At 41.8% G+C, this 19,600-nt stretch overlaps 1 pseudogene; it reads right to left on the bottom strand.

Moving 5' to 3' along the window:
* Positions 1 to 9,112: 9,112 nt before the first annotated feature.
* On the bottom strand, positions 9,113 to 9,657 carry LOC130881022 (40S ribosomal protein S10-like; annotated as a pseudogene).
* Between the last annotated feature and the right edge of the window lie 9,943 nt (positions 9,658 to 19,600).

Consider the following 19,600-nt stretch of genomic DNA (forward strand, 5'->3'; position numbering starts at 1 on the left):
ATCCATACTTACTAAACCATCTCGCTGACCCAGCTTCACTTACAGGTCTTTACTGTCCACAGTTCCAATTTCTTCACACACCCTGCTGTAGGTCTTTTATTTATTCATTTCTGAGTAAGGTTAACAGTCCTGCTTGGTAGAGAATGCAAAGCTGACGTAAGTGCTCTTAATAGGTTTGGATGCTAGATCTTCATCCCCTTGCCTCAGGCTTCTATCCACACTGAATCACTGCAACTGCTTCCAGATCAATACCTTTCTACAATGCATCCCCAAGACAGCAACCAGACTGATCCCTTTTAAATATGAAACAAATCCAGATAAAATAATTTTCATTCTTCTTTTCAAAACTAGCCAATACATCTCAATTTTGTACGCCAAGTGTCCAGATGCCACATAGTGTCTTAAAAATCTTTACATAACCCACATCCCACCGCTTCCTCTGGGTAGTCTCCAGTTTTCTCCTCGCTCCACCTAGATGTATTGCTATCTCTGATTTCCTTCACTTGGTCCAGATATAAATCCACCTTGGATATTAATACTGATTGCTCTCTGGCTAGAAAACTTATCTCAGATGGTGGCAGATCTCTTTCTCCACCTCTCCCAAGCCTTTTATCGAAAGAAATCTCAATCACACCATCTACGGATCAGGTTAAAAATACCTTTTCTCCTTTTTCACAAACTTGACCTTGGGTTTTCATTTTAGCATTGTTCCCCTGGCAACTTGATAAAGGCGGAAGAGTATCCCTGTTACCAAGCAACAGCACTTTAGGAGGCAAAAAGCCTTGATCCATATACAGAAGTATCTGGATTGGAAGGCTGAGTGTGAACTATAAATATGTAGCCGGGGCCCGTATCTCCAGACTTCACTGCAGTGACAGCTCTTTAACTGAGCACAGGGTTTGGTGTGGGACCTGGGAGCAAACCACGAATCCTGCATCAAAGTTGAGTTTCTAAGGCAGGTTGAATGTTAACAGCTGTCCAGATGGTTCTGCTTTTCCTATAACTGGACAAAACTTGGAGTGGGAGAGTCAACACAGTAAAGATGGGTGGTACCGTGACAAGATGTCACATCCAAAATTCAGCTAAGGAACTACACAACAAGTTGCCTAGAAAAAAAAACTCTCCAAAAATATCTCATCAAACTTCACATAAGCTTTCAGTTTTGTGTTGGGCCACATGCGTAACCATCCTAGGCCACATGAGGCACACTGGCCACAGACTGATCTACATGACTGCACAGACGGGTGCAAGGTCCACTTCCACGGAAGAGGACCACCGGGCTTCCCTCCAGGCCAGCATGCCCCTTTTCATGTCATTCTACACAAGGCCAATCCTAGCGTGGCCCACGGCGATTTTGTCGAACCAACTTCCAAAGAAGCGTGTTCTTGATTCCTCTCTTAATATAGAGTAAATGGTTTTGAAGTAACCCGTGTAGCAGACGGGCACAATGTGGAGGACCCAAAAAGTTCTGAGTGAGATTGCTAGGCAAAGCCAGAGCTGACTACAGGAGCTGAGATGCGCAGGCTCCCAAAGGAACTGCAGGGGAGCTCGTCGTCGACACATCGACCCTCCTGTTATCCACTCAGGTCTAGGATGCCTGTGTCCAGCTTCCTGCCTAATAAAGTCCCAACCACTGTGATTACACTTACTGCTAGACCTGACAACTGCCTACACCTGGCTGGAGGGGGTATCACAGCCGATCAACAGCAGCCCCTGGGAAGCCCAGCTAGAAAAGCACGAGACTGAGTCCAAGCCTAAGACTAGTCCAGGAACTCCTGCTCAAGGGTGTGTGATAAGTGCAGCTATTTTACTGCCCCCTAAGCAAATCTCTCATTGCCTCCTCTCAGCCCAGATGTTCTTAGACTACCAGCAAGGACTTTTTCAGACATCTGTTTGTTGACCCTTGGCTTCGACAAATGTGGCAGCAGTTTCTGAAACTGCACAGGGAGAGCACGCCTTTGAGCCCTATGTTGAAGGCAAAGGTGAAAGCTAAGCTGTAAAATTTCACAGCCTCACCTGTGGCTAAATTTCTGTTTTACGGATTGGAGAGATGGCTCAGTGGTTAAGAGCACTCACTGCTCTTCCAGAGGTTCTGAGTTCAGTTTCCAGCAACCACATGGTGGCTCACAACCATCTATAATGAGATCTAGTGCCCTCTTCTGGCCTGTAGACATACATGCAGGCAGAAGACTCTATACATAATAAATAAAATCTTTTTTTTAAAAAAAAAAATTGTTTCACTGAGAGAGGATGACAGCTTCCAGGATGGCTTTCAAGAGTTTGGGTTTCAAACCAGCCAACTGGCCATGTCTACTGGAGAGCACCCTGTTTGGTAAAACCCCTCACACTACACTACTTTTTGATTCTCCATCCTCCTCAACAGTACTCCACTCCAGAACCTCTGAGCACTGCCTCCTTATGGGATGTCCTTCTCTCCATGACTCAATGTGCTGGGCCTTTCAAGACATCCCTTCCTTGGCAAAATATTATTTGATTTGCCTGGCATAGGATTCACATCTTGCTGTCTTTATCTGATTCAGGAAGCTGAGTCCCTTGAACCAAAGTCACTTTTGAGGCAGCTGATTACCTTTCCAGCATCTGCTTCCTCCCCTTCCCTTTTGATCCTGCCCAGTTTTTCATGAAATCTGCTCAAACAGTTCAATGCACATGGATGGAAGCTCTTTGCTCCTGGGCTCGGATGGTAGCATTTCCAGCCTCACTCTGAACCTCTCCCCCTGCCGCTTTCTCCTCTAGCTTTGTATCCTCCTCCAAAGTGCAGACTAGATTATTTTCTATCTGTTCCGCATTTCAATAAATATCGGCATTCTTTTTTCACTGTGTCAGATATTGTACTGAAAGCCTAGGAATCAAATGTCAGGTGAGAAAACCCAGGTCTCTATACCATTTACTGGCCACTGGGAGGCATTAAAAGATTTTAAGAAGCATTTTTTTAAAAATTGGAGACATAGAAACTGCTTTTAAATGTACCTATAAAGTTATGAAAAATGAAAGGAGGGGCGCTCATGGGATCCCAGCCTTTCCTGGGAATTTATATGTAGATAGCAGTTGATGGAGGATGTAATTGCTTTCAATGGTATAGCCATTGCTAAAGGGCATATGTTCTGGTAAACAAACTCTCCCCATGCTTCTGTGAACAGCCCTAATGAAACTCACTGGGTCACACGGAGCAGAACTAAAGACCTAAAAAAAGCAGAAGGGAGGCTAGTCATGAAAAAAGATGAATGAAAGAGGAAGATGAGAGACTAAATATGACCAAATATGCTATGTACATGTATGAAGTATAATAAACTCATTGTGTATAACTAATAGATGTTAATAAAAGTCTTACTTTAAGAGCTATAAAGTATTGTAATTGTGTTTGATATTATTGGATGCAGTCACACATACAATTCATAAATTTTTGTAATTTTATAACAATTGTGAGACTTTGAGATGAAGAAACAAACTTTTCCAAAGATGTCACCCTTAGACATATATTTAAAAAAATCTAAGTCAGGATGTCACAGAGATACCAGCTACCTATGTTTAATGCTTCATATCAACAGTAGTCAGGTTACGGGATTAGCCTAGATGTCAAACAACACAGAATGACGAAGAAAGTTTGGTACATGTGGCGGCTTGAAGGAAAATGGTACCCAAGAGCTCATAGGTTTGAATATTTGATCCCCAGTTGGTAGAGCCATTTGGAATTGAGATTAAGAGGTATGGTTTTGTTAGAGATCTCTCTCTCTCTGTGTGTGTGTGTGTGTGTGTGTGTGTGTGTGTGTGTGTGTGTGTGTGTGCTTGGTACTCAGACATGAGTTCCCGGCTACTGCTCCAAGACCATGCCTTCCTACCTGCTGCTATGCTTTCTGCTATGATTGTCATGGATTCACGCTCTGAACTTGTAAGCATCAAATAAATGCTTTCTTCTGTAAGCTGCCTTGGCCATGGTGTTTTATCATTCCAGTAGCAAGGTAACAAAGATAGTACATATATACAGTGGACATATATTCAGCCCTCAGAAATGAAATATTTTTCATTTGAAAGAAAATAGATATAGAGTCTGAAGCAGCAATCATTGGGCCTGCATGGGTTGACATCAGGTTCTCTGCATATATATATATATATATATATATATATATATATATATATATCATTTGCCAATACTTTCAGTACTTTTGTGGACTCCTGAATATGTGATTGAATGGACCTCTGATTCTTGAGGCACTTTTATTTTTCCGTTTGCTTGACTTGTCCAACTTCAATATAATGTTTTATCTTATTTGCTTTATCTTATTATATTTTATGTTTTGTTATCTCTTAGAAGCCTATTATTTTCTAATGAGAGACAGATATGAAGTGGATCCAGGTGGAAATGGAAGTGGGGAGGAACTGGCAGGAGTAGAGGGAGGGGAATCTGTATCCAGATTATATTGTGTGAGAAAAGAATCTTATGTTTTATAAAAGGGAAAAAACAAAAGTATTTCAAGTGTGAAAAAAAGAAAGGAAGAAAGGGAGAGAGAAAGGAAGGAAGGAAAAAATGGATAAATTTAGAAATTACTGTGCCAAGCAAAATATAGAACACTCAAAAATATAATCATTGCATTATTTTTTCATATGGGTATCTGGGATTCGTGTGTGTGTGTGTGTGTAAGGGAGAATACTTGACTACTTAGGAAGAGAAAAATTAACCACCAGGAGGTGGCAGGAGGAAGAAGAGAAAGTAATGGGAGGCTGATATGGTTTTGTAGGCAAAATGAAAGAAATTTAAATTGAAGGAACCTTCTGAATGAATTCTGACTGTACAAACCATGGGCTTTGAAGTAAGTAACTTTTTGAAGGCAAAAAATATTAATACCTAAATTATTAATAAAATATTTGACTACATATATATTAATTTGGATTTTCTCTATTTTTAATTTTTGAATTATTTATTAACTTGGATTTCCAACTTAACTTCCATGTTTTTTAGGAACATGAATAAAAACATCCACCAATGTTTGGACTTCTTCCCCTCAGTGCAAACAGAAAGTTGCATATCTTGGTACCAACACTTGAGAAAAGCTATCCAGTCAGTTCTGCTTGATAAATGTGGGAGGTGAGGCAGTGACAGCCACACTTTCTCTAGCTCCTTGCTCTCTCTTGGCAAAAATAAATAAATAAATAAATAAATAAATAAATAAATAAATAAATCTTTTCCGGCTGGGTCAACTCAACTCAAAATGGTAGAGGGTCTTTCAGCATGGCTTCTGGAACGTCAGGCTTCATTAACCTGCAGCAGACATGTGACCTAAGCCGGTCATAAAGGCTGTGGTATGAAGCCAGCGAGCCCAGGAAGAGATGCTAATACGGCACAGCCTGGTCACTAACAGGGCATTGTTGGACATTGCTCGCTGCTGCTTTCCTTTTGCTGATCTCTTGCGTGCTCGGGGGTCCTCTAAGCCGGCCCTTGGACGCTGTGCCGACAGGTATCTAGTGCATAAAACAAGCATAAGCCATTCAAAATGGATTACATGTGTGTGTGAAATTCTCAAACAATTAAAAGAAATAGTTCCTGAGTCTTAAGGGAGTTAAAGGGAGAAGTTGAAATGAAGTTTAAACAATGAAATAAGTCGGTGCATATTTACTGAGCTCACAGTATAGAGAAGGAGGATGAAGACAATGCCTCGGTGTTATGGGGATGGGAGGGAGCAGAGCCTCCCCTGGACCAGACGCGGGGTTCCAAGTAGAGGCAAGAGGGATGACGCTATCTAGACAATTGTGTGTTTGCTTTAGTTCGTAACTTCAAAGTTATGGTGAACTGTTTTCACTAATGGCCCCTAATAAAACCAAGATAAGATGCTTCTCATACCAAAGAAAAGAGAAAGAGAAGACCACCTCGAAATCACTGTTGAGAGAGACGGAGGATGGACTCCCACAAGGAAAAGGAGGCTAATTCACTAGACAGGGAAGGAAAAAGCTTCTCTTCCAGAAAGATATGAGAGTGAGAAGAAATTTGCCTGAAAAAAATGATGGTGCCTAGTCATAAACAAGAAAACAGAAAGCGAGAAAAAGCTTTCTGTGCTTCGGGCCTTGAAAGCATCTCTCTAGATCCAGAGCTGGTAATTTATGAGCAAAGGAGTCCCAGACTATAAAATGCTCACTGGGAAGCCAAATGCAGGGACTCCACTTCTGCTGTTGCTGACAATTCCATTTTTCATATTTTATTTTTGCTTTTGCCCTTGTTATGCCTGTACATTTTACAGTATAGTTTTCTATATAAGTGAAGTAATTGTTGCTTTATTAAATGGCGCTATTAAAGCAAAGCTTATCTCAGATAAAATTTAAGAATTTTTAAGCCCACATGTGAGGATTTGTTTTGCCTGTTTTCTGTTGTTGCTTGGTTTTGTTTGGGAAACAAGTTCTCACGTAGCCCATATTGGCCTTGAACTCACTACGTGGCCGAAGGTGATTTTGAACTCCTACGCCTCCTTTCTCCATCCCTTGCTGGAATTGCAGGTCTGAGATACCACACCTAGTTTTCTATGGTGCTGGGCGTAAAGCCCAGAGCCTCCTGCATGTTTACATTGTACAGTAACTTCCTCTGAGGTGACATTCCATCCTGGATGAAGATTCCTTAAGACTCGGTAAGTATTTTTTTTAACTGTTTGAGAATTTCACACATGCATGTCATTCATTGGGGACAAATCCAACCCCCTTTAATTCCTTCCAGCTCTTCCTCTATCCTACCCACCACTTTTCCTTCCTAATTTCTTATGTTTTTTTCTTTTTTAAACCCACTTAGTGAATGATGCCACATGTTCCCATGTGTAGAACCACCTTTTGGTATGAGTAGCCTCTTGGAACCTGAATTCCCGAGGACAGCGGCCTTCCCTTCCATTCTAGGAGCCATTAGTTGTCCTTGGCTCCTCATCTAGGCCTTTCACCGTCCTTGATGGATTCTGGTTGGCTTGGTCTTATACAGGTCTTGAGCCTTCAGTCTCAGCTGCTGTGAGTTCAAGTGCGCAACACTACTGTCACGCCTGACAAACGCTGGTTCGCGGAAGCTGTCCATTACCAACAGCTCTTAGAATCTTCCCACCCCTCTTCTCCAATGAGATCTGAGCTCTGAGAGACAGGATGTGATGTAAGTGTTCTGTTTAAAGCTGAGCACTCCAAAGTCGCTATTTGTGGCATTCTGACTAATTGTGATTCCCTGTGTTAATCACCATCTACTGCAAAAAGAAATTTCTCTGATGAGCATTAAGAAATGTAGTACTCTCTGTGTACAAAGGTAAGAACTTGGAGGGGGGTGGTATCTATTCCTACATTCATTTAATATTCCTAGTTCACTTGCATTTCCCTATAATCTAACCAACCCTGGATTTCTGACCCAGTTAACAGTATCAGGCATTAAATCTGTCTTATTATTGAGTGGGTCTTAAATTCAATCAGAAAGTGCTTTTATTTCTATAACATTGGCACAATCATTGTACCTTGTGCCAGTGGGCCAGGCCAGTCATTATTAAAGCCAAGCTTGTTTGTTTTTCTGATCCTGAAGATCAGCTGCAGTGCCTTGTAGATACTAGACAAGCGCTCTTCTTCTACTGCGCTATAACTCCACCCTAACAAGCTCTGTTTTGAAGGCACAAAGTCTTATCTAACAGTAATGTCAGCACAGAAAACCTTTAGCATACCCCCAAAGAGAAGGTTCCTCATATTTCTCTTGATAGGCAGTCCTTTTACAATGTGGCCTTAATAATCATACCATTCTCAAATCCGTGGGTGAACTCTGATCAGGCTGTACCAAAAACAACCACCCCACAGCTCTCACTTCTCATTCATATGGGAATAAATTAAAAGCCTTTTATTTCACCTAAAATAGTACTACAGACTTTGAGGAGCAAGTAAATGTCCTCTTCTGCTTCAGATGAAGTAACAGAGAATGGACCAGACACCCCCTTATAAGCAGAGAGAATACCGGACAAAAGTCCGGAAGAATTGCTTTCAGACACACGGGGTAAAGCAGGGTGCTTTGTCCTTAGTCCCAGTTTCTGCTCCAAGGAGCCATTGGTGGTAATACTCTATGCACGGAGCCATTGGCGGTAATACTCTATGCAAGGAGCCATTGGCGGTAATACTCTATGCACGGAGCCATTGGCGGTAATACTCTATGCACGGAGCCATTGGCGGTAATACTCTATGCACGGAGCCATTGGCGGTAATACTCTATGCACGGAGCCATTGGCGGTAATACTCTATGCACGGAGCCATTGGCGGTAATACTCTATGCACGGAGCCATTGGCGGTAATACTCTATGCACGGAGCCATTGGCGGTAATACTCTATGCACGGAGCCATTGGCGGTAATACTCTATGCACATCCTAATTGTGTCAGACAGTGTGACTGGTAAGAAAGTAAAGCACGTAGTGGTAAAATGTACTTTATCCCAACACTCATGACGCAGTGGTTTGTGAATCTGAGGTCAGCCCACTCTCCACAGTGAGTTCCATGCCAATTATATAGTGAGACCCTGTGTCAAAAAGAAGAGAATGGGAAGAAAAAGTAAGAAAAGTAAGTAATCCTAAATAAAAAAACAGACATTATTGTATAAATAAATTCGCAGAACATGTAAACTTACTATAGATAATACGTAAATTTGTCAAGTCTAATATACAAGTCCTGCATAAAAATAAATCTGTTTGTGTTAACAAAATAAGTTTTTAAAAATTAACAAAACGAATAGCTTTTGCGTAGGAGACAGATATATGTTCTACACACGCACGCTGACAACCATGAAACAGTTCAGGGGGAGCAAAAGGAGATGTGAGCAGACACCATGCCTCTTATTCAGACGCTTCTAAGATGGAGTTTCTCTATAGACCTAGAGATTCAATGAGATGTCGAGCAAAGTTCCAGCAAGACTGTAAAGAAATTGACAACTTGATACTCAAAGTTATGAAACTAGATAGAAAGCTATTTAAATTTTTAAAAAATAAAAATTTTGCAGCACTTACAGTGATTCATGAAAAGACTCATTCTAAAGCTTCATTAATAACGATAATCTCCTACATACAGACCCGTGGGACAAAATGAAAAAGATGGAAATAGAGTCGCACATTCATGAATTTATCGTTGAATTTCTTTTCTTTGAAGTTTTTCAACACAATATAATCTCCAACTCCACGGAAGTGATTGACCTCGTCCTCAATCAAAGCTACCTCTAAACTGGAATTCAGTTGCTGAGCCAGCCCCAGATTCAGCTTTCCTGCCAGCGCCAGCAGGAACAGCACTCCTGTAGACATCTCTGTTCTGCCTCCCCTCTTGGGAATCTTGCAGGTTGCCCACCCTCTGGACCTATGGGCCAAAGCTGCCAGTCTCAGGACTGCTGCAACACAGCGTGGAAGGCACAACCTCCAGAGGTAGGTCAGGGTAATGTCAGAGATACTGGATGCCCTAGTTCATAAGGTACCAATAGAAAAGTCTCCAGGCAAACTGCTCCTTCACATAGCCTCAAGACTTGAGGTGTCCCTGGCCTTCATTGCATGAAGATTGGGAACATTCTTGTCTGCCAGCTTGGGGTGTCTGGGTATATGAAACATCTTTCTTTGCAACCATCACTGCTTAAAAAGGAGTTCATAGATGTCAGCCTGGTTCTTCTTAGGCATCGACATGGCGGTGGCTGCAGAGTCTAGGGCAGAGGTTGTAAAGCTATCTCACTGTTTAAACCAATATTGAGACAATGCATTGGCAAATGTCAATCTTGTCAACAATAATGTGGCAGCAACTGAAAATTCACAAACAAAAATGAATAACCTGTCCTACATGGCACCCAATACAATAAGTTAACATTTACCTGTCACAAGGTCTATACACAAATACTTCTAAAGTTTTACCTATAGCAGCCAAAACGTAGAAACAAATTGAATGCCCACCAGCAAGTGAGTGGATTGTCAAATTTTAGGATTTCCATACAATGTCATATCATAAACTGTAAAAAAGTAATGAACTGTTGATATATATGTCATATTTGAATTTCAGTAGCATTATGCTAAATGAAGGAAGACTGCCCCCAAAAAAGTCGTATTGTATTATCCCACTCACAAGAAATGTGAAGGCATGTAACCCTAATGACTAACAATAAATATCCCATTAGGCTTCAGGCTGGGTGGGAGGTTGCCTGGAAATGACCTCCAGGGAATCGTGCCAGTTATGGAGATGTGTTATACACCAACTGGGGAGGACAATTACAAATCTGGAAGTTAATTGAGCTTTAAAAAGTACATAAAATGTATTCTATGTAAATTACATCTCCACAAAGTTGATTTTTGAAGATCTACTAAGACATATCTTTAAGAAAACTTTTGAATTATACTCTTCTAAGACTCGAGCCTTGACAATAAATCTAAACATGATTAAAACCAGAAACCTATCATGGTTCTTGCCACAGAAAGAGGCTATAAAATTTCCTGCGTGGATCAAGATTAGAAAATGCAGGCCTTTCTTTTGAGAATATGCTTTCTCATTCTTGAGTTCTGAATTGCTTTATTCCCAAGGGCTCAAAAGGAATGTATATTTCATCCTCAGATTATGTGATTCCTTTCTTTCTATTGCCCCCTTTCTCCCATCCACCTTGATGGGCACTGACATTTCCCACTACACACGGTAACAGACCACAACCTAAAATTTTTAATTTATGTATTATATTTATATAGTTCATAAAATGGCTTGTTATTTTATATAAGCATATAAATATGCTTGCCTATTGCCTATTTTGTTTGTATTTTCTCCAACAGGGAAACATATATTATATATTATTATAAATAAATATATATATATATATATATCCCTGTTTTGTGTCTTCCCACTGATTATCTACTACAGTGTAGACTGCTGTAGCTACGTCATCTATTCACTATACTGAAGACCATCTAGATTTCCCCTGAACTCCCAACACTGAGCACTGTTCTTCTGGATGCACATAGAGGACACTCTCTGTGAGCTACTGGAAATAGAACTTGCTCATTCAGTGTGGTTTTATTTGTGCTACTTGCTTAATTTCCAGAAATACTATACCAGCTTTCATTCCCCAAAGTGTAACATGAGGGGGGGCTGCTTGTTGCTGGGGGTTTTGCCCCACCCGGTACCCCACAACTGTTTAGCCCCAAAGAAAATCACACATAGGTCTCCATAAATTATAAGCTGATTGGCCCATTGCTCTAGCCTCTCACTGGCTAACTCTCACATCTTGATTAACCCATATTTCTGATCTGTGTTAGCCATGTGGCTCAGTACCATTTTCAGTGGGGCAGATCACATCCTGCTGCCTCAGTAGTCTGGGCAGGAGTGGGAGGAATCAACTCCCTCCTTCCTACACCAAAGCAATTCATCATGTAGTTAAACTTAGTCTTATTGAAATATAGGAATATCAAAATAAAAATTGTTTGATTTCTGGATACTCCACTCTCACAAGAAAAGAAATAATGATGCACATCTCCATGGGCAGTGGTCATTACAGGTTCTTCAGGATCTAAGAACAAACTGATGTGCTGTCTTTCAGAGCTGGGGGGAGCTGCCTGGCAGGAACCCACTATTGATGATGACAGCACTAAGTATGATTTCATGCCTCCAAGTCTAGACCCATTCAGAAAGCTAAGATGTCAGTACTTACCCTGCCTAAACTACCTGTGAACCAAGAACAGTGAAGCCATGATAGGAATGAAGTCCTAGAATCATAAGTGAATGTTCCTCTGGTTAAATTAGGAGGGTACTGATTTAAGCATTGGAGTCATTCATCTCAAATGCACAGCTGCGTTTGTCCTTAGGAGTTTGCTGTAAGTCCCCAAGTTAGAAAGGCTGTGGAAATAAAATGTCTAATACAAATTTTCAAACCTTCTTAGTAAGTGGAGCCAAATTATTTTAGTGCAGTTTCAATTTTTAAACGAGAGTTTCACAAAGTGTAGTCCAAATGCTTCTTACATTTTTATGATGGTTGGTTTCGATCATCAACTTGACCTAATGTAGAATCACCTGGCAAAGCAGATTCAACGATGGATTGCCTTGATCAGAATGATCTATGGACATGCTCAAGGGATTATCTTTATTATGTTCACTGAGGTGGAGAGATCTAGCCACCGTGGCTCCACCGTTCCCCGGGCAGGGGATCCTGAGCAGTGCGGAAGTAGAGACAGCAAGCTAAGCTCAATAATCGTGTTAACCACACACGAAAACTGTTAATGCAAAGACACGACCCTCACCTCTAAAGGAATACTGGAGTTTATTCTGGAGCCAGATACAAGTGACAGCAGTCAGAGGACACAGATTCAGATGTCTCCAAACACCAAGTTCCGACTGTAATAACAGGGCCATTGTAAACTGGGGCCTTTTCAAATACGACGGTGGAAACATAAATGGGTGGGTTACAGCCAAGAGGGAAAATCTTTACTACAGTCCTCGGATGCTCTTTGACATCCTTTCTAGTTTTTGAGTGGTGGAAGCTGGTGGCAAGTTACTACATTCCAAAAGGTTTCACCTGATAGCCACAAGAATGTTAGACCAGACACATGGGCAGGTGAGGAACCGCTACTGAGGAGGATAAAGATAGGGCATGGTAAAGTGTACTTAGGCTCTGAACCTGCAGCATCTCAACCTCTCTACCACTACTGATGCTCTAACCAACCTTGTGAAAAGTTCAGTTGTAAGGTGTGGCTCATTTCTGGAGAACATTCGTAGCACAGAGTGTGTGTCCAATGAATCAGCCAAAATGTGCCTTTACAGGAAATAGGTGCAGTGTTTGGGTGTATGGACTAGTTGCGTGGCAAAATACAAGGTATCTGGGCGTTGGTATATTGAAAGCCACAGAAATCTAGACACCAGCAAGGGAAAGAGGGTGGGGATGTGCTTAGTCTTGCTTCTGTTGCTGGGACCAGCTATTCTCACAAATCAGCTTAGGAGGGGAAGGTTGATTTTAGCTCATCATTCCAAGTTATAGCTTATCACGGTGAGGAAGTCCAGGCTTCAGGAACTTGAAAAGGCTAATCCCGTTATATCCATAGTCAAGAGCAGAGGGCAATGAACTAATAATGTATGCAAACGAATTAAGCAAAAAGGTCCCTGCCTTGGCTAATGTATCAAATTATAACTATTTCTTCAAAGGCATTCCTAATATTAAAATACATGATTTTTAAAAAACATCTTATTGAATGAATAAATGAAGTGGCTGATTCTTTAGATTTGACTAAAATAATCGATATTCGTGAAAATTTGTATTCATTGCATCAAAAGGAGAAAACATTTCTGTTGTTGAAGCTTTCCCTTGGGAGAGACGAACAAACATTAACACCTCCCCCAAACTAAGCCTTGAGTCCCCCACACTCCACAAGACTGAATTGTGAGCCCCCACATACCCCAATACTGAGCCCTGAGTCCCTTCTCCCCACCCAAACTGAGGCCTGAGTCCCCCAACCCCCACCCAGATTGAGCCCTAAGCTCCCCACTCCCCACCCAGACAAAGCCCTGAGAGACTCCCTTACCCAGATTGACCCCTAGTCCCTCATTCCCCATCCAGACTGAGCCCTGAGATTCCCACCCCCTGCCCAGACTGAGCCCCGAGCCCCCTACTCCCCACCCAGACTGAGCCCTGAGCCCCCCAACCCCCATCCAGATAGAGCCCTGAGAATAGACAAAAGTAACAATTCCACCCAGGTCTGGCTCGGGAGCTAGTGAATTTACTGGGTTCGCTTAGAAAAGCGTGGGCAAGAGGATTACTTACTGAAGCACAGGTGACCTCAACCAATTATATCACCAAATATTCCCATTCTAGCACAAATGAGGATTTCCCTCTTTCTTCCTAGACAGAGCGTCCTTTATTTAGTTAACCTGCCACCCTCCATACGCTGTACCATACCACCTCACCAGACAACATAGCCAGCACAGATTTAGAGAGGGTCTTCAGGCACAGTCAGTGGCTAGAATCTTGGTTGAGAGAGGTTTTTTTGTTCGTTTGTTTGGTTGGTTTGGTTTGGTTTTTTGGTTTTGGTTTTTTGAGACAGGGTTTCTCTATAGCTTTGGAGTCTGTCTTGGAACTAGCTCTTCTAGACCAGGTTGGCCTCGAACTCACAGAGATCTGCATGCCTCTGCCTCCTGAGTGCTGGGATTAAAGGAGTGTACCCCACCAATGCCAGGCCTTGTTTTATGGCTTTCCCCCCACTTCGCCTTTCTTCATAGGAAAGTCAACAGGCCTGATCTTATCATGTTGAGGGTGTCTGGCAGGCAAGGACAGCTGCTCTGATTAAGATGGCCCTGACTGCTGTGCTCTAAGAACAGAGTTTTGCACCTTCTTAAGCTGAGCAGAGCCATCTTCCTTCATTAGAAGCCTGGAGCACAGGGCTCCTGCCTCCCTTGCTACGCCATGGTCATGGTCCATTCTCATCTGTCACGCAGCATCGTCTTCCTTCATTAGAATCCTAGCGCACAGAGGCTTCTGCCTCCTTGGCTGCATCATGGTCCAGTCTCATCTCTCAAGCACACAGGACATTCCACCATAAAAATGCAACCAAGTTGATGTGCTAAGAATGACTTTCTATGTGAAAGAGAAAATGAATCTTCCTTAAAAGCAGTCCATTTAAGAACGTAAGAATTACTGATGCTGTTCAAAGATGGACACTCCGGAATGAGTTTCCTATGACAGGAAAATTGAACCAAACTCAAAAGGAGTGGAGATAAGGGAGGAGATGGGGGTGATCTAAGGACCGAGGAGACCTCAGAGGAAGCATGTGTATGATGGGCACTGTGTTGAGGCTAATGATAAACCAATCCCAGGAGAATGCTCTGTGTTCTCAGTTCTCTAAACTATTTATATATTGTAGCTAGCTATTTAGAGATTCCTTCTTGGAATATACGAATTCACACTTCTCAGTGTTTCTAGACAGGATTACCATCCAAAACAACTCTGGAGCTCTAATTCCCAATAAACCAGAGTCAACCCTCAAAAACAAGACTTGGGGCCTGAGAAGTGTCTGTGGCTCTAATTCACTCTCTCGTCATTCTGTTTCATCTTAGAACAAAACTTCTCACTGAAAGATCGCAGAGAATAGGATAAATATTTGGAGGGCTATGGGAGGTTGTGGGGTAACAAGAAAGCAGTGGTAGGGAGTGCAAAGTCTATAGTTAATTGAGCAGCTTAGAAAAGAGCAGTTTTCAAGTCTTATCTGCTTCTCATAGCTGGGAGTCTAGAATTTTCATCCAAAGCAGAAAGTAAAAGATTGCACCCAACGTCCTCAGCTTGGCTCTGCATAGTACTCTAAGTTAAAAATAGCTCCAATGGATAATTAATGTTGCGACATTGCTAATTTATTCAAATAAGAAGATTCTCATCTATGGCGTTTTCATCCTTGCTCAGCCAGCCAAACTTTGCCTGAAGGAGAGAACACACTGGGGTCACTAGACTATCACTAATACTAGGGGTTTCATCACTAAAGTGATTTCCAAGCTCTTCAATACAAATAGCACATGCTGCTGTCGTTATTTCTATTTTTATTTCTTTGGGGTGTCACCACCAAAAGCTGGAATGGACTATAGCAATGTACTCTGCACTTGATCTTTAGAGAATGTGAAGGACGGACGGTGTCTCTGGAAACTTCTGGTGCATTCTCCTGAACTGGAGGGAAATGACTATCGAGGCTGTAAAGTCCAGCAAACCTGGGATCTCCAAAGAGAAGCTATTAGTGACTCTTAAGCCTTGGCTTTCCTAACAGCAATATTGGAGCAATGATATGCATTTTGCAGGACTATTGTTACCAATAGAGGCAACATGTATTTGAAACGCAGTGCATTTGATAGGTGTTAGCATCGCCCTCAGAAGTTTGTGAAGAGAAACAATCCATGCAATAGGCCTTGTTCAGTCCCCCGTCTTCGGTCATTAGCATGAGAGCATACTCTTTTTTATTATTATTATTTTTATTGAGCTCTACATTTTTATCTGCTCCCCTCCCTATCTCTCCCTTCCCCTTCAACCCTCTCCCAAGGTCCCCATGCTCCAAATTTACTCAGGAGATCTTGTCTTTTTCTACTTTCCATGTAGATTCAATCTAAGTATGTCTCTTTTAGGGTTCTCATTGTTGTCTAGGCTCTCTGGGCTTGTGATTTGTGGGCTGTTCCTTTCTCTTTTTTTTTGCTTTATATTTAAAAATCACTTATGAGTGAGTACATGTGATAATTGTCTTTCTATGTCTGGGTTACCTCACTCAAAATGATGTTTTATAGCTCCATTCATTTGACTGCAAAATTCAAAATGTCGTTATTTTTTCTGCTATGTAGTACTCTATCGTGTAAATATACCACATTTTCCTTATCCATTCTCTGGTGGAAGGGCATCTAGGTTGTTTCCAGGTTCTGGCTATGACAAACAATGCTGCTATGAACATAGTTGAGCACATGTCCTTACGGCACGATTGAGCATCCTTTGGATATATACCCAAAAGTGGTATTACTGGGTCTTGAGGAAGGTTGTTTCCTAATTTTCTGAGAAATCACCACACTGACATCTAAAGGGGCTGTACCAGCTTGCACTCCCACCAGCAATGCAGAAGTGTTCTCTTTACCCCACAACCTCTCCAGCATAAGTTGTCAAGATCAAAAACATTGATGAGAACATACTCTCCGTGTCCCATCCTACTTCTATATGTGCTGTGTTTTTTCTCAATAACCTAAGCACAGCCACACACAATTCTTTCTGGAAAGCTTGGATGCAGGGCATTTGTATGTGTTTCTCTTGTAATTCTTTCACTGGGGGAGCTCAAGTATGAGACTCATGATGGAAGGAAGAGAAGCCTTTTAGGCCCTACAAAGAGAAACAAGAAATAAGACAAAAAAAAGAAAGAAAAACTCCGATAATATAAACAGATACTCAGATTATGTATTTTGCAATCGTGGGAATATTCTATAAATTTATGTTATAATGCAGTAATGGCTGCACATGTCACTAAATATATAACCCAATATAGCAGTGCTGGCACATGTCCTGTATATTTATAATCCAATAAAGTAGTAACATGTGTCTGCATATTTGTAACCAATATGACTACATATTTCTGCCTATTGAATTTCTGACTTGACAAACTGAATTTTCTCATCTACTTTATTTAGCATGCATTCAAATTTAAATTTAAGAGACACAGAGTGTTGAATAGTTTTGACAACTTGACACAAGCTAGAGTCACCTGAGAAGAAGGACCCTCAATTGAAAAAATTAGTCCATCAGATTGGCCTGTAGGCTAGTCTGTGGGGCCTTTTTGTTGATAATAATTGATGTCAAAGGGCTGACCCACTCTAGGTGGTGCCTCACCTGGGTGGGTGGGTCTGGGTGGTTTTTTAAAAAAAGCAGGCTGAGCAAGCCACAGTGAGCAAACCAGTAAGCAGCATTTCTCCAAGGCGTCTGCTTCGGTTCCTGCCTCCACGTTCCTGCCTTAGCTTCCGTCAATGGACTATGATCCAGCCTCTGTCGGCCAAATCAACCCTATCCTCCCCATGTTGCTTTGAATTAGTGCCCTATCACAGCAGTAGGAAGCAGATCGTTACACATGCATAGCCAGTGGCTATTGCACTGGGCAGCACAGTTCAACCACCAAGAGAATGTATTATTATCATGCTGGCAACATTTAAATTAGTAAATGTGATGACAAATATGAGTATCTAGCTAAAATATGTATAATTCTCTCAATGATGGAAAAGAAAAAAACAGACATTATAATATCCAAATCTATCAGTAATTGTATCTATTATCAAAGCACAATAAGGAAAAAAGTTATCAGACTGGAGAAAATTTTTCTTTTCCGCTTTTTCAGATTTCTATGCTGCTTACACATCTCACATTCAGTTACAGAATGTTCCTAAATTATTGCCTGTCTATGCTCTTCTCTCCCGTCCTCTGAAGCCCCGATTATATCAGACATATGCCCAACTACACAGTCTACCTCCTGGTTGGTACCTCTCTTCCTTTTATTTTTTCCATTTCCATATTACAGTTGCTAATTTTGGTTTTTTTCTAACTCTGCCTTCCAATACAGCAGTTCTTATTTTCGCTCTGACCTACCTACTCTTTGACCATTCTGTTGAATTTTAATTTCAATGGCTTCATTTCAAGGAGTTCTTTCCAATTTTTTTTTTTCAGATTTGGATATTCAACTACATAATATCCGACACCCTCCCATCGTTGTTTGCCTCTTCTCACGTGGCTGGGGGGCGGGGGCTACAACGAATGCCCTCAATATCTCTCAGGCTGTTCTACTTTCCCAAGCTCTTAAGGTTCCACTATTCCTCTTCACTGTGTCTCTTTATGCTCTGCTTGCTAAATTACTTTCTTCTATGGTTTCTAGAGTTAATCACAAGCTTTGTTTGGGAGTACCTTGTTATCCTACCCAGCTGCATGTGCCGCTATACCCTATTTGCTTCTGCTAAAGACCCTGGAATGTCGCTGCGTCAAAGACCGGTGTCCAGACTAAAACTCAAAGAAGGGTGTTAACTTGAAACTTTGCATCTGAATACTGAAAAATCTTAGATCTTTCATTTCTCCAATAATTAGCTTTCTAGATTTAGTGTTTTAGTTTTCTGATTCTCCTGTCAATTAAGAGACAGTAAACCCAAGATCCAGCCTTAATACAAGACCAACTTTCTGCCTGCTACAGTCAAACCTTTGTCCTCTGTTCCTGGGAGAGCTTGAAAACTATAGACAGCAGTTCCTGGGGCCCTCTCTCCAGTCTAACACTCCCCCACCTCAGACACTGAGTCATCAGCAGGCAGGAGTAACACTCTGCCTTTTAGATTTTATTTTTTGGCACACAATTTGTGATGGCTAGGGTTGGGTGTCATCTTTGGTGGATCCAGAATCACTTACCTTGGAAACAAGTCCCTGGGTGTACCTTGATGATTTACCCAGATGGGATTAGCCTCTGAGCATGCCTGTGAGGAATTTTCTAGACAAGGTTAACTGAAGTAAGAAGAGCCACATTACCTGTAGGTGGCACTGTTCCATAGGATGGGACCCTGAACTTAAATAGGAGAAGCAGGTTAAGTGCTAGTCTGCGTCTGGCTGCAGATGCAATAGGACTAGTCAACTCAAGCTCCGGTGGCCATGACAACCAGGCCATAATGAACCGTATGCCACGACTGTGGGGCTAAATAAGCCCCTCCTCCCTTGAATTGCTTTTGTCCAGCATTTTGTTCCAGCAATATGAGAAGTAACTAGTGTCCAGTGACTACTGTCTTATAACTCCTACCTGTAGTTTCTGTTACTCTAAGAGCAAGTCTCCTGTGAGTTACCCACCACAGAGAACTATGATCTATATTGTATTTCCTGCTGTTTCTGCCTCTACTTCTAAGGCAGTTCCGGTCAACTGACTCTTGTGCTCCCTCAGATCTTCATTCGCTTCTGCTGATCACACTGAACACAACTACATGTTCTCTGGGTATTCTGAAGTCCTGTGGAGTCACAGAGGTAAGAGAAGCTAGTTAATCACCGCATTCACAGGCCCCAGTGAAAGACCCCCGAAGAGGACCTTCCCTCAGGAGGAGACCCCTGGACCCAAGGATCAAGCCGAGACCACGGATGCAAATCGCAAG

This window comes from Chionomys nivalis, chromosome 9 (genome assembly GCF_950005125.1).
Source record: "Chionomys nivalis chromosome 9, mChiNiv1.1, whole genome shotgun sequence".
Classification (NCBI taxonomy): domain Eukaryota; kingdom Metazoa; phylum Chordata; class Mammalia; order Rodentia; family Cricetidae; genus Chionomys; species Chionomys nivalis.